The following is a 9,698-nucleotide window of genomic DNA, read 5'->3' as shown; positions in this document are numbered from 1 at the left end:
GTGTGTGTGTGTCGTAGAGAACGTGGATTGTGCCAGATACGTTATGGCAAATTAACAACAATGGAAAGGCATGATAGCAGGCGAGGAGCAGAAGCAGAAGCTGCAACTCTGCGGTGAACAGAGAAGAAAGAAGTGGAAGGCGTGATGAGCAGGAGGGGATGAAGAGGACAGCTGTATGGTAAGGAAGATGACAACCATGGCTGGGGGTCAAATGTGTGCTGCAAAATAACAGGAATTGACAGGGTTTGGGTTAGTAATCAGGGTAGGACTACTATTAACTAGATCAAATGAGAGAAAAAAATGTAAAAGTGAATAAATAGGTGAGAAACTTGTTCTCAAATAGTGGTAGAATGGTTTTTAGTACTGAGTCACTATTAAAATTAAATTATAGCTACTCAAATCCTTCACACAAACTTAGTAAAGGAAAGAATAGATCTTTAAAAAGGAAAAGGTTGATTTCACAAGACATTTTTGTATTTTAAAATATTGGAAATGAATATATTTTGTGATTACTGGGTTAACTTATTTTAAGGCAAAAAAAAAAAAAAAAAAAAAGCGTAGTTTTCATTTGAAAATAATTTGTGGATTTTAGAGGCTCTGATGAGGTAGAAATAATTAAATGTTACAAATTATACTATTATTTGTGTTTCTTTGTTACGGCTCTAGAGAAAACCAGGGGATGAATATTCCGTTTTGTTAACATAGTATTATTTAGGTGGTTATGAGTAAAGATTTATGGATGAAATTGCTTGGTATCTATATTTCGTCATTAGTAAAGAGGTTTGTTAGGTTGTAATGATGAAAAAAATATGGAAATATGCTCCCTCCTCTCCCTAAAAAATGTAAATTCATTCAGCAGTGATGTATGACAAACACCAAAAAGCACAGTCGCATAATAACCTTTCTTTATCATAGCCTCAAAAATCTTTTCAGTTTCAGTCATGATGAAACATAACTAATAGCAATTCATCCTTAAATCTTTACTTGGTATTAATAAAGCTACAAATTTATACATAGTTTTCCCAAGGTAGAGTCTCCATAGAACATCCATAATAAATAGAATAAGAAACAGTTTTTATACCTATTCTCCCCTATAAAAGCAATTCATTTCGGCTAATGAAAAATAAATAATTGAAATAAGAACCTGATCAAAATCTACAGATTTTCTTGAGCAAATGAAATTAAATCGACCACAATTGCCATAAATAGAACATTCAACTTTTCCATGTTGCTCTGGCTCTCCTTAATACTTTAAAAATCTATTCAAGAAAAATTGAGAATCATGAAAGTACAGTTTATTTCTCCTTAGATTTTCCGTTTATTTCTCCTTAGATTTTCCTCACGAGAATTTCAAATAATCCAGAAAGAACACAATGAACAGCACATTATTTCCTCGTCGTTTCCTCCTCAGTGAATAGTAACAGTTATAAAGAAAAAAAATATTACCTAAGATATTTGGTCTTTCACAAAGCATACTTTCCTGTTTTTTCTTTGTCTCAGCTAATAACCCCGGCATAAACCCACTGTAACCGCTCACATCCATCACATTCTTGCTAAAAAAAAAAAAAAAAAAAAAAAAAAAAAAAAAAAAAAAAATCTATATTTGTTAACAAACCAAAATATGCCATATATTTTTCAACTTTGTAAACTGATTTGAAATTTTTGTAACTTTCCTGGTATTATCGAATATATTTATTTGTGCTGTTTTATTAAAAATATGAGTACCTTTGTATTACATTCTTTTGAGGCCCTTTAAACACAAAGATCAATAATAAGAAAATAAAATACAAAGTCCCTCAATTAGAATCCTGTTGAGAAAAAAAAAAAGATAAAATGCCTTGATATACATGTATATTTCATCAGTGGTGAATAAGAACATAAGAACATAAGAAATAAGGGAAGCTGCAAGAAGCGACCAGGCTTACACGTGGCAGTCCCTGTATGAAATATATCTACCTATTTCCATCTATTATCCCCATCCATAAACCTGTCTAATCTTCTCTTAAAGCTCTCTAAGTGTCCTAGCACTAACAACATGATGTTATGATTCTCTTGAGATCATAACAGTTTTTTCAGTTTGTTACCGAATTATTTTATTAATATCCCGAATTCCTCTACCTTTGATTATTTTTATTTTATCAGTATCACTTTTTCTTTCTTTTTTTTTTTTTTTTTTTTTTTTTTATGGGACCTCTCTATATTTCCCCTCTATCTCAAAAGTGTCATATCTTGGGGAGAATTTGCCCGAGGTTGGGAGTCACTGGGCTAAAGGAACAAGATGGGGATGAGGAAGAGGGCATTGTAGCAGCACAGGCAGGGTCTAAAAGATATGATGAAATGGGTAAAAACCTTGGAGTGTGACAAGAGAAGCTTAATGAAAAGAAAGGGATTTCGGGTAAGGATGGGCAGGGGGTGGGGGTGGCTGAGGGACTGGAGGCTGGGACAAATTAGAAGCCAGTGAGATGAGTAGAAAATGTGTGCAGGTGTTAACAAAGAAGTTATGCCAGAGGGACAGAATCCGGAGGGGTAGCTGTGCTAGAGTTAAGAGGTCAGGAAAGAGAGAGAGAGAGAGAGAGAGAGAGAGAGAGAGAGAGAGAGAGAGAGAGAGAGAGAGAGAGAGAGAGAGAGAGAGAGAGAGAGAGAGAGAGAGAGAGAGAGAGAGAGAGAGAGAGAGAGTATAAATAAAGTATTCCTGGGCCTGAGTTTGAAAAAGCTTAGGGGCAGTGTAAAAAAAAAAAAGGAAAGAAAAAAGAAAAGTAAATAGGAAGTTGAGGACAATGATGGAGAAGGATATGGTAGAAGAATAAGAGCGAAAAGGTAAGAAAGACGTAGGAAATGGTACAGCTGCTTTAGGAAAGAAAAAAAAAGTTGAAGGTGGAAGAATTAATGAATGGTACAGTTGTGAGAAATAGGTATGACTAAAATGAAGGAGGTGATCATAGAATTCTGGGAAAGATTGAATAAGATAAGCTTTGAACTAGAAAGGCAGATCGATGAATATATGAATGAAGAAATTTCACAAAGTGGGGATACGAAATTGAATTAGTGAAAATTCTATGGAATAAGAAATTAGCTGGAATCCTATAAGGAGAAATATTGCGGTATGATAACTTGGCATCTACGAGTTGTATATGAAGATACGGGCGGAGAGAGAAAAGTGCATTGGAAGTAGAAGTGAAAATCGTGAAACATTTTCTCAAAAGGAAGAAGGAAAGGACCAAAACAATCCATTTATATTTGTAAGCACAATAACCAATTATATATATATATATATATATATATATATATATATATATATATATATATATATATATATATATATATATATATATATATATATATATATATATATATATACGAGTATATATATATATATATATATATATATATATATATATATATATATATATATATATATATATATATATATATATATATATATATATATATATATATATATATATATATATATATATATATATATATATATGGGAAAAAATGAGTGAACGTTTTTTTTAGTAATAAAGGAGGAACAGAATGGCCTCACGGACTATCGAAAGGAGAACAGTATGGATTTAGTGATTGTGTTTGATAGGATGTGCGAGAAATACATTCTTTCCTATGCTATCTTATGACGAAAGTGGTGAGGCAGGAGATGGGGATGAGTAAATGTTAGATTTGAGTTGATTTGATCAATTTATTGCGCCCAATGGGCGGCAAACAAGTACAAAATTTATGGAATACAATATGGCCTAGTGGAAACAAGATAGAGTTTCATGATAAAAATAGATAAAATAGTATTAAATCAGGTACATATTATGTTAAATGGGAGACAACTGGTATCATCTACTAATACACACACACACACACACACACACACACACACACACACACACACACACACACACACACACACACACACACACACACACACACACACACACACACACACACACACACACACACACATATATTAAGACCAAAAAAGGACGATATAGTAATGCGCGCTGGGAGTGAATTAAGTATTTCAGTTACATATTGAAAGTAATGGAGTGCGTTAAAGTTTTACCGGAAGAAGTTGGAACATTAACAGTGTGGTGGGATACGAGATAGGGTAAGCTGTGGTGGAAAAATAAACCCTTGGGTGATAGATTATTAAAAAAATAAATAAATAAATAAATAAAATAAAATAGATGCTGCGTTATTCATGGTTATGTGAAATAAATTCTAAAAGTTGCAAAGTTGAGTTGGAAAAGTAAACTGTTATCCTTCATGTTATAACTATACCCATGTGTCTTGGAGATGCATTCACGGTTTATTGCTGCAGGATTTAATTTTGAAACTTTTTAATAGGCTTTTTATAGACCTTCCCTGGAGATCTTGGTAAACGCACTCATAAGTTTTCTTGTTATAGAGTTTAATTTTGAAACCTTTTTTCATTTTTTTTTTTTTTTTTTGTATTTTCCCTGGAGATGGTCACCCTTCAAACACAGATATTTATAGCTTCTTACTAGGCCCATTTTTAGACCTTCCCTGGGGATAATCACCAACATATTTGTAGTGCTTTTCACGAAATGTCTCACAGACTTTAACTAGGCTATCGCTAACATGGGAATTGATAAGGAAGGATAAATTTAGGTATTCAATTTTTTTCACTGGTTCACGATTACTAGAGTGCTAGCTGCCCTCTGTACAAATTCAGTGTCTTCGTCATTGGCTAGTTATATGGAGCCCTCCATTCCCTTCCTTTTACTCTAGAGGGGCGTTAGAAAGACGGAACAGAAGTTTCCCATACCAAGGGTTGGTCCGTGAAGTGTGTGGTATTTATGAATGTCATTGCTAATGTCAGTGGTCTTATTTCGATATTCTGTTACGTAACACCATGAACTTCAACCATTTGGCCTGGCGTGAGTTGAGAGGCGCCATCGTTTAGCGGCGAGTCTGTATGTAACAAGTGACAACTCTGGTAACTCGATCAGTATGTGACGCAGTATACTTACTACGTCTTTATATCAGTATTAGGGTGTTGCGTTAATTTCATTATTTCGATATAAGGATTATTATTACCAATGCCGTTTATGATTTCTATTTGATAAGATGTTTTGCTTTGCGTTATTGTAGATACGTAACACCCTACATATTCCTTACTGGAATAGCAAGTGTAAGTTCTCCACTAAAATTGGCTCTTGGACTCCTTAATACTTTGCTGTCACGCATGGAAGTTAGTCTTCACATTGCTTCTCTTGGTGATACTGAATGACTGAACGAAACGAGGAGTGAACCAGTTTCAGATCTGTATAATTTGAAGGAGAAAGATTCGTTGTTATGTCCCTGGTAGTGCAGCGTGGATCGGGAGGAGGGCACAGATGATGGCTTGAGGTGGTATTTCCAGGATGTCAAGGTGGCTCTTCGCGACATCCTCCCCAAGCAATCCATTTACTATTCGGAGAGAGCCATTAAGAAAGTTCTAAGCAGTGGTAGCAAAGTGTGCCGTGCGTTGAAGACAGGGTTTGCAATCGTGCTAATGGAACGATGTCCGTAATGAGTTTTACCGTGTTGGCAGATATTTGTTACTGACCACAAGAAAAATATATACAGACTGAAAATCTATATTTTTATTTACAGCAAAAAAAAAAAAAAAAAAAAAAAAGGAAAAGAAAAAAAAGCATTGACAGTGCTGTGGCGTCACCTTGTTCGATCAACCGAGGGTGTAAAGCTTACCTCGGGGTATTTTCGCCTTGGAAACAAAATCGTTTATAGTACTGTAGCAGAACAAGTCTGTGTAACAGAGGAGAACTTGAAGAAATTTAAGACAAACTTGACTTTGCCTCCAGTATTTTCAGAAGCTGGAAATGTTCCTGTCTGCCTTCAGTAATTATTTTCATTCGCTAGAAATACTCTGGCAACATGTTTGGTTCACTGTCCTGCCACTGGTAAACACGGTGAAAGTCCAACTTGGAATGGCAGGTGGTGTGGGAACCAGCCGACACACACACACACACACACACACACACACACACACACACACACACACACACACACACACACACACACACACACACACACACACACACGTGCGTATATATCCCGATTACAGGATCTTTATATGGTAACGTTTGAGAATTTCCTTATCTCTTCATTAGAGCGGCTGGTACAAACAACCGAGATATACTTAACTACTGATAAAAAAAGGTGAAAGTCAAAATGATTCAAGCAGAAAATAAGAACTAAAGAAAATGTGATGCAATAATATAAATTATAAACAAACGAGAGATAAAATTGAAAAAAAAAGTTAAACACTCACTTTAGAGTAGAAATTATCAGAAAATTCTATGAAAAACATGTGTATATTGATTATAAGGAAAAATCTGTAGTAAAAGGAGCTGATTCTGTTTTTTCATGCAAGTTAGTGCATTTTTGTTTATGTGCCTTTCATCACAGAATTATTACATGATTTCTGATTTAAAGAGAGTGTTTAACGTTCGTTCTCTTCAGTTTTATTTATTTATTTTTTTTAATTACCATTGTGTTTTTACTGTGTCATTATATAGCCTCTTATTTTAGGTTTACATTGTTTTGATTTTCTCCTTATTTTTGTCAGTGACTGTGTACATCTCGCTTGTTTGTAGCTGCTGTGTTGTTTGGTGAGATTTTTTTTTTTTTTTTTATGTAGGAAGGACACTGGCCAAGGGCAACAAAAATCCAATAAAAAAAAATGCCCACTGAAATGCCAGTCCCATAAAAGGGTCAAAGCAGTGGTCAAAAATTGATGAATAAGTGTCTTGAAACCTCCCTCTTGAAGGAATTCAAGTCATAGGAAGGTGGAAATACAGAAGCAGGCAGGGAGTTCCAGAGTTTACCAGAGATGGTTCTCTAGACGGTTAGTACGAGTATTCTTGTTCATAATTAGTCAAAGTTTGTTTACTTTTTATCATATATTCATTGATCTGCAGGTATATGTTTGTCAGTCTTTAATATCTTCTATATATTTTATGGTATGTTACAGTTCATTTCAGGGATATTCCTATAAATAATAGCTACACAATTAAAAAAATTTTTACAGAATTTTGTTCACTACACAAGTTCCGTTACTGACAGTGGACAGATTATTATAATTATGATATTAAAAACTTCATTGTATCATAAATCCAACACTTTCTTTTGCACTGCCTTCACCATTCATCTGTTCACACTTACTCGTGAATCTTGGCCCAGAGGATCTTCGTGTAACGCTGACAGACAGAGCTTGCGTAACAACACAGGTGCTTCCGTATGTACGCCATTATTATTATTACAAGTGTACATGTTCTGCATGTACGCTATTATTATTACAAGTGCACGCCTGCATTTCTGAGTTTATTCTAGGCCACATACATGCTTGTCGATTTTCATACGTGACGCATAATCTTTTGAAAGCTTGGTGTTGGTGGTCTGCACTAAGTATCTTTATGAATAGAGACTTGATGTAACGAGAGTGTGGAGCTGAGTACAGTTCTATAAGCTAGGAATCTGGTAACGTCAGCCTTTCTCTGATATATGTTGTGTTTCTCGTAGTGAATTAAGACTGATTTGATGGAATTGTGCCTGTGTAGTGCAGTGCGTGGAAGGAAGCAGTGTCGCAGTGACTGGCCAGGCGACACGATTCATAATACTCAGAAAAAAGTTCATCAGACCTGATAGGATGTAACTTTGTTGTAAAAAGGAGCTTTCCTTCCCCCTATAACTGTGTCTTTCATTGGATGTTTTCCTGATTCTGCGAAACAGAATTAGTACTTGTGTTATGGCTCACATGTAATGAGCCTCGTAGTGACTTGTATTGAACTATTAGTGTTAATCTTTATGTTTTTCGTGAAACACGTATTGGTGTTGCAGCGCAGCGTCCCCGGCGACCACGTGACGCTTACCTTTTTTTTCTCTCTCTCTGTGTGTGTGTGTGTGTGTGTGTGTGTGTGTGTGTGTGTGTGTGTGTGTGTGTGTGTGTGAAAGACTCTGGCCAAGGATGAAAAAAAAAGTATTCGACGCACAAAACATCATGAACTTATTTACTGTTGCTTCATTCGGTGACTTCTGAAGATTCCAGCTTCATTTCAGTGTGCCTTGTCATCATTGCTAAACCAGTGTACTAATAGTGTTGACACAAGGAAGGGTGTCAGCCTCAGTATCGCTCACAGCAAAAAGCTTGGTCATGTGTGTCGTTAATGGCCGTGGCGTACTACTGATCACGGTACTTCATGTTTAGATTGAGCTTTTAACGAAATTTTTTTCAAGATATAGCGATGACAACATTGTCTATTTGGTCCGAAGGCTTGGACGGGGGCGACTGGGACATCGGCTGCAGTCTGGCTGGCATTTGTGTTCGGCCAGGCCTTTTATTTATTTATTTATTTATTTATTTATTTATTTATTTATTTATTTATTTATTTACTCATTTATTTATCACATCCTTGTATGCTTAGTCCATAGTACAGAGGCGGACACATCAATGTTTGGAATAGTTCACTCACGTTCCATGGTTCCCAATAAAAGAGGCAAAAAAAAATCCGTTCGCACCGATCTCACGCCGCAGTGTTCTCGCCGTGCTATCCAGGTGTCTGATGGAGACTAAGACACCCGGCTGGCGTGCGCTGCCCCCACTTTTCCCCCACTAACAGGGGCAAAGTGTAGCACATCTTTCGTGCTGTAATAAATATGAAATACGAGACATGCAATTTCATCTTTTTATATGGTGCATAGTTAAGTGTGCCAAGAACCACAAGCAAGCAGTGTCTCGAGGAGAGACAAGGGTGGTGTGCAAGGCTGAGGTGTGCGGTCGTGTTGCCTCACCTCTGGCGGCGACCAATACCCAGGGATGAATTTCAGTGATTTTTACATTGTGTGATCTTGTCCCCTATTAAAGCTTCATGTTTTTTAATCCCTGGGTAATACTTTCCGGATTACGAGTCACGCAGTGCCGCGAGCAAATTTCAGTTTGATGGAATTAAATGAATTGTTAGATTAGCATTGCCTGGAAATGAAGTTTTCATTGTGACACACTGCGCGGGAAGTTACGGTAGAAAATGCGGATCTAGTATGATTTTGGTGTTTATATGCATATCTGTAATCATATGTATGGCCGCGTCGATAACGACACACATAACTCACACAGGATAATGGCTGACAGGAAATGTGCAGCTGCTGTTGTTAATTAAGATCTCCATATTTATAAGGTCACTGATCACCTTGCTCCATTTTGATGAGTTGGAGTATCTTGATGAAGGACAAAACCTTCCCACCACTGCTGAAGTGGCCCGAGGCTGAAGTCTGGCGGGGGACTAATCTTCCTTTTTGCCTGTTGACGTTTAACGTGTAGCCACACTTAGCATCATATCCCGACGATACCTTTTGTTTTTTTTCTCTTCCATCCAGGGCATCTGGGAGACCAGGAGGCCATCCTCTTGCGAAATGGCAGAGAGACAACTGAAAATGGAGTTAGTGAGGAGGTGCAAGGACGTGATGAGAAATGGACCCTCATCCGCATCCATGCTGTCCCTCTCCTGCATCGGCTGAGGTAGGATGAGTTACGTATTTCTGAGACTTGAGTGAGGTAGAGATTTTTCTTCTTGATGTGATTCGTTCTCAGCCTTCTGCATTGACAGTCACTGCGGCATTAGTGATCACCGAGGACCACTTTGACTTCATTTTATTTTCGGGCCTTTTCG

At 36.7% G+C, this 9,698-nt stretch overlaps 1 long non-coding RNA gene across 1 annotated transcript in view; it reads left to right on the top strand.

Moving 5' to 3' along the window:
• Positions 1 to 40: 40 nt before the first annotated feature.
• The window catches only part of LOC135101440 (uncharacterized), a 204,395-nt gene continuing 194,737 nt past the window's right edge, over positions 41 to 9,698 (top strand). The window contains exons 1-2 of the long non-coding RNA XR_010269274.1: positions 41 to 178; positions 9,406 to 9,547. This is a non-coding gene — a long non-coding RNA (uncharacterized LOC135101440). The remainder of the gene's footprint in view (positions 179 to 9,405; positions 9,548 to 9,698) is intronic.

Source organism: Scylla paramamosain, chromosome 6 (genome assembly GCF_035594125.1).
Source record: "Scylla paramamosain isolate STU-SP2022 chromosome 6, ASM3559412v1, whole genome shotgun sequence".
Taxonomy (NCBI): Eukaryota; Metazoa; Arthropoda; class Malacostraca; order Decapoda; family Portunidae; genus Scylla; species Scylla paramamosain.
The sequence above is the reverse complement of the archived record's forward strand: the minus strand, read 5'-3'. Positions and strand labels throughout refer to the sequence as shown.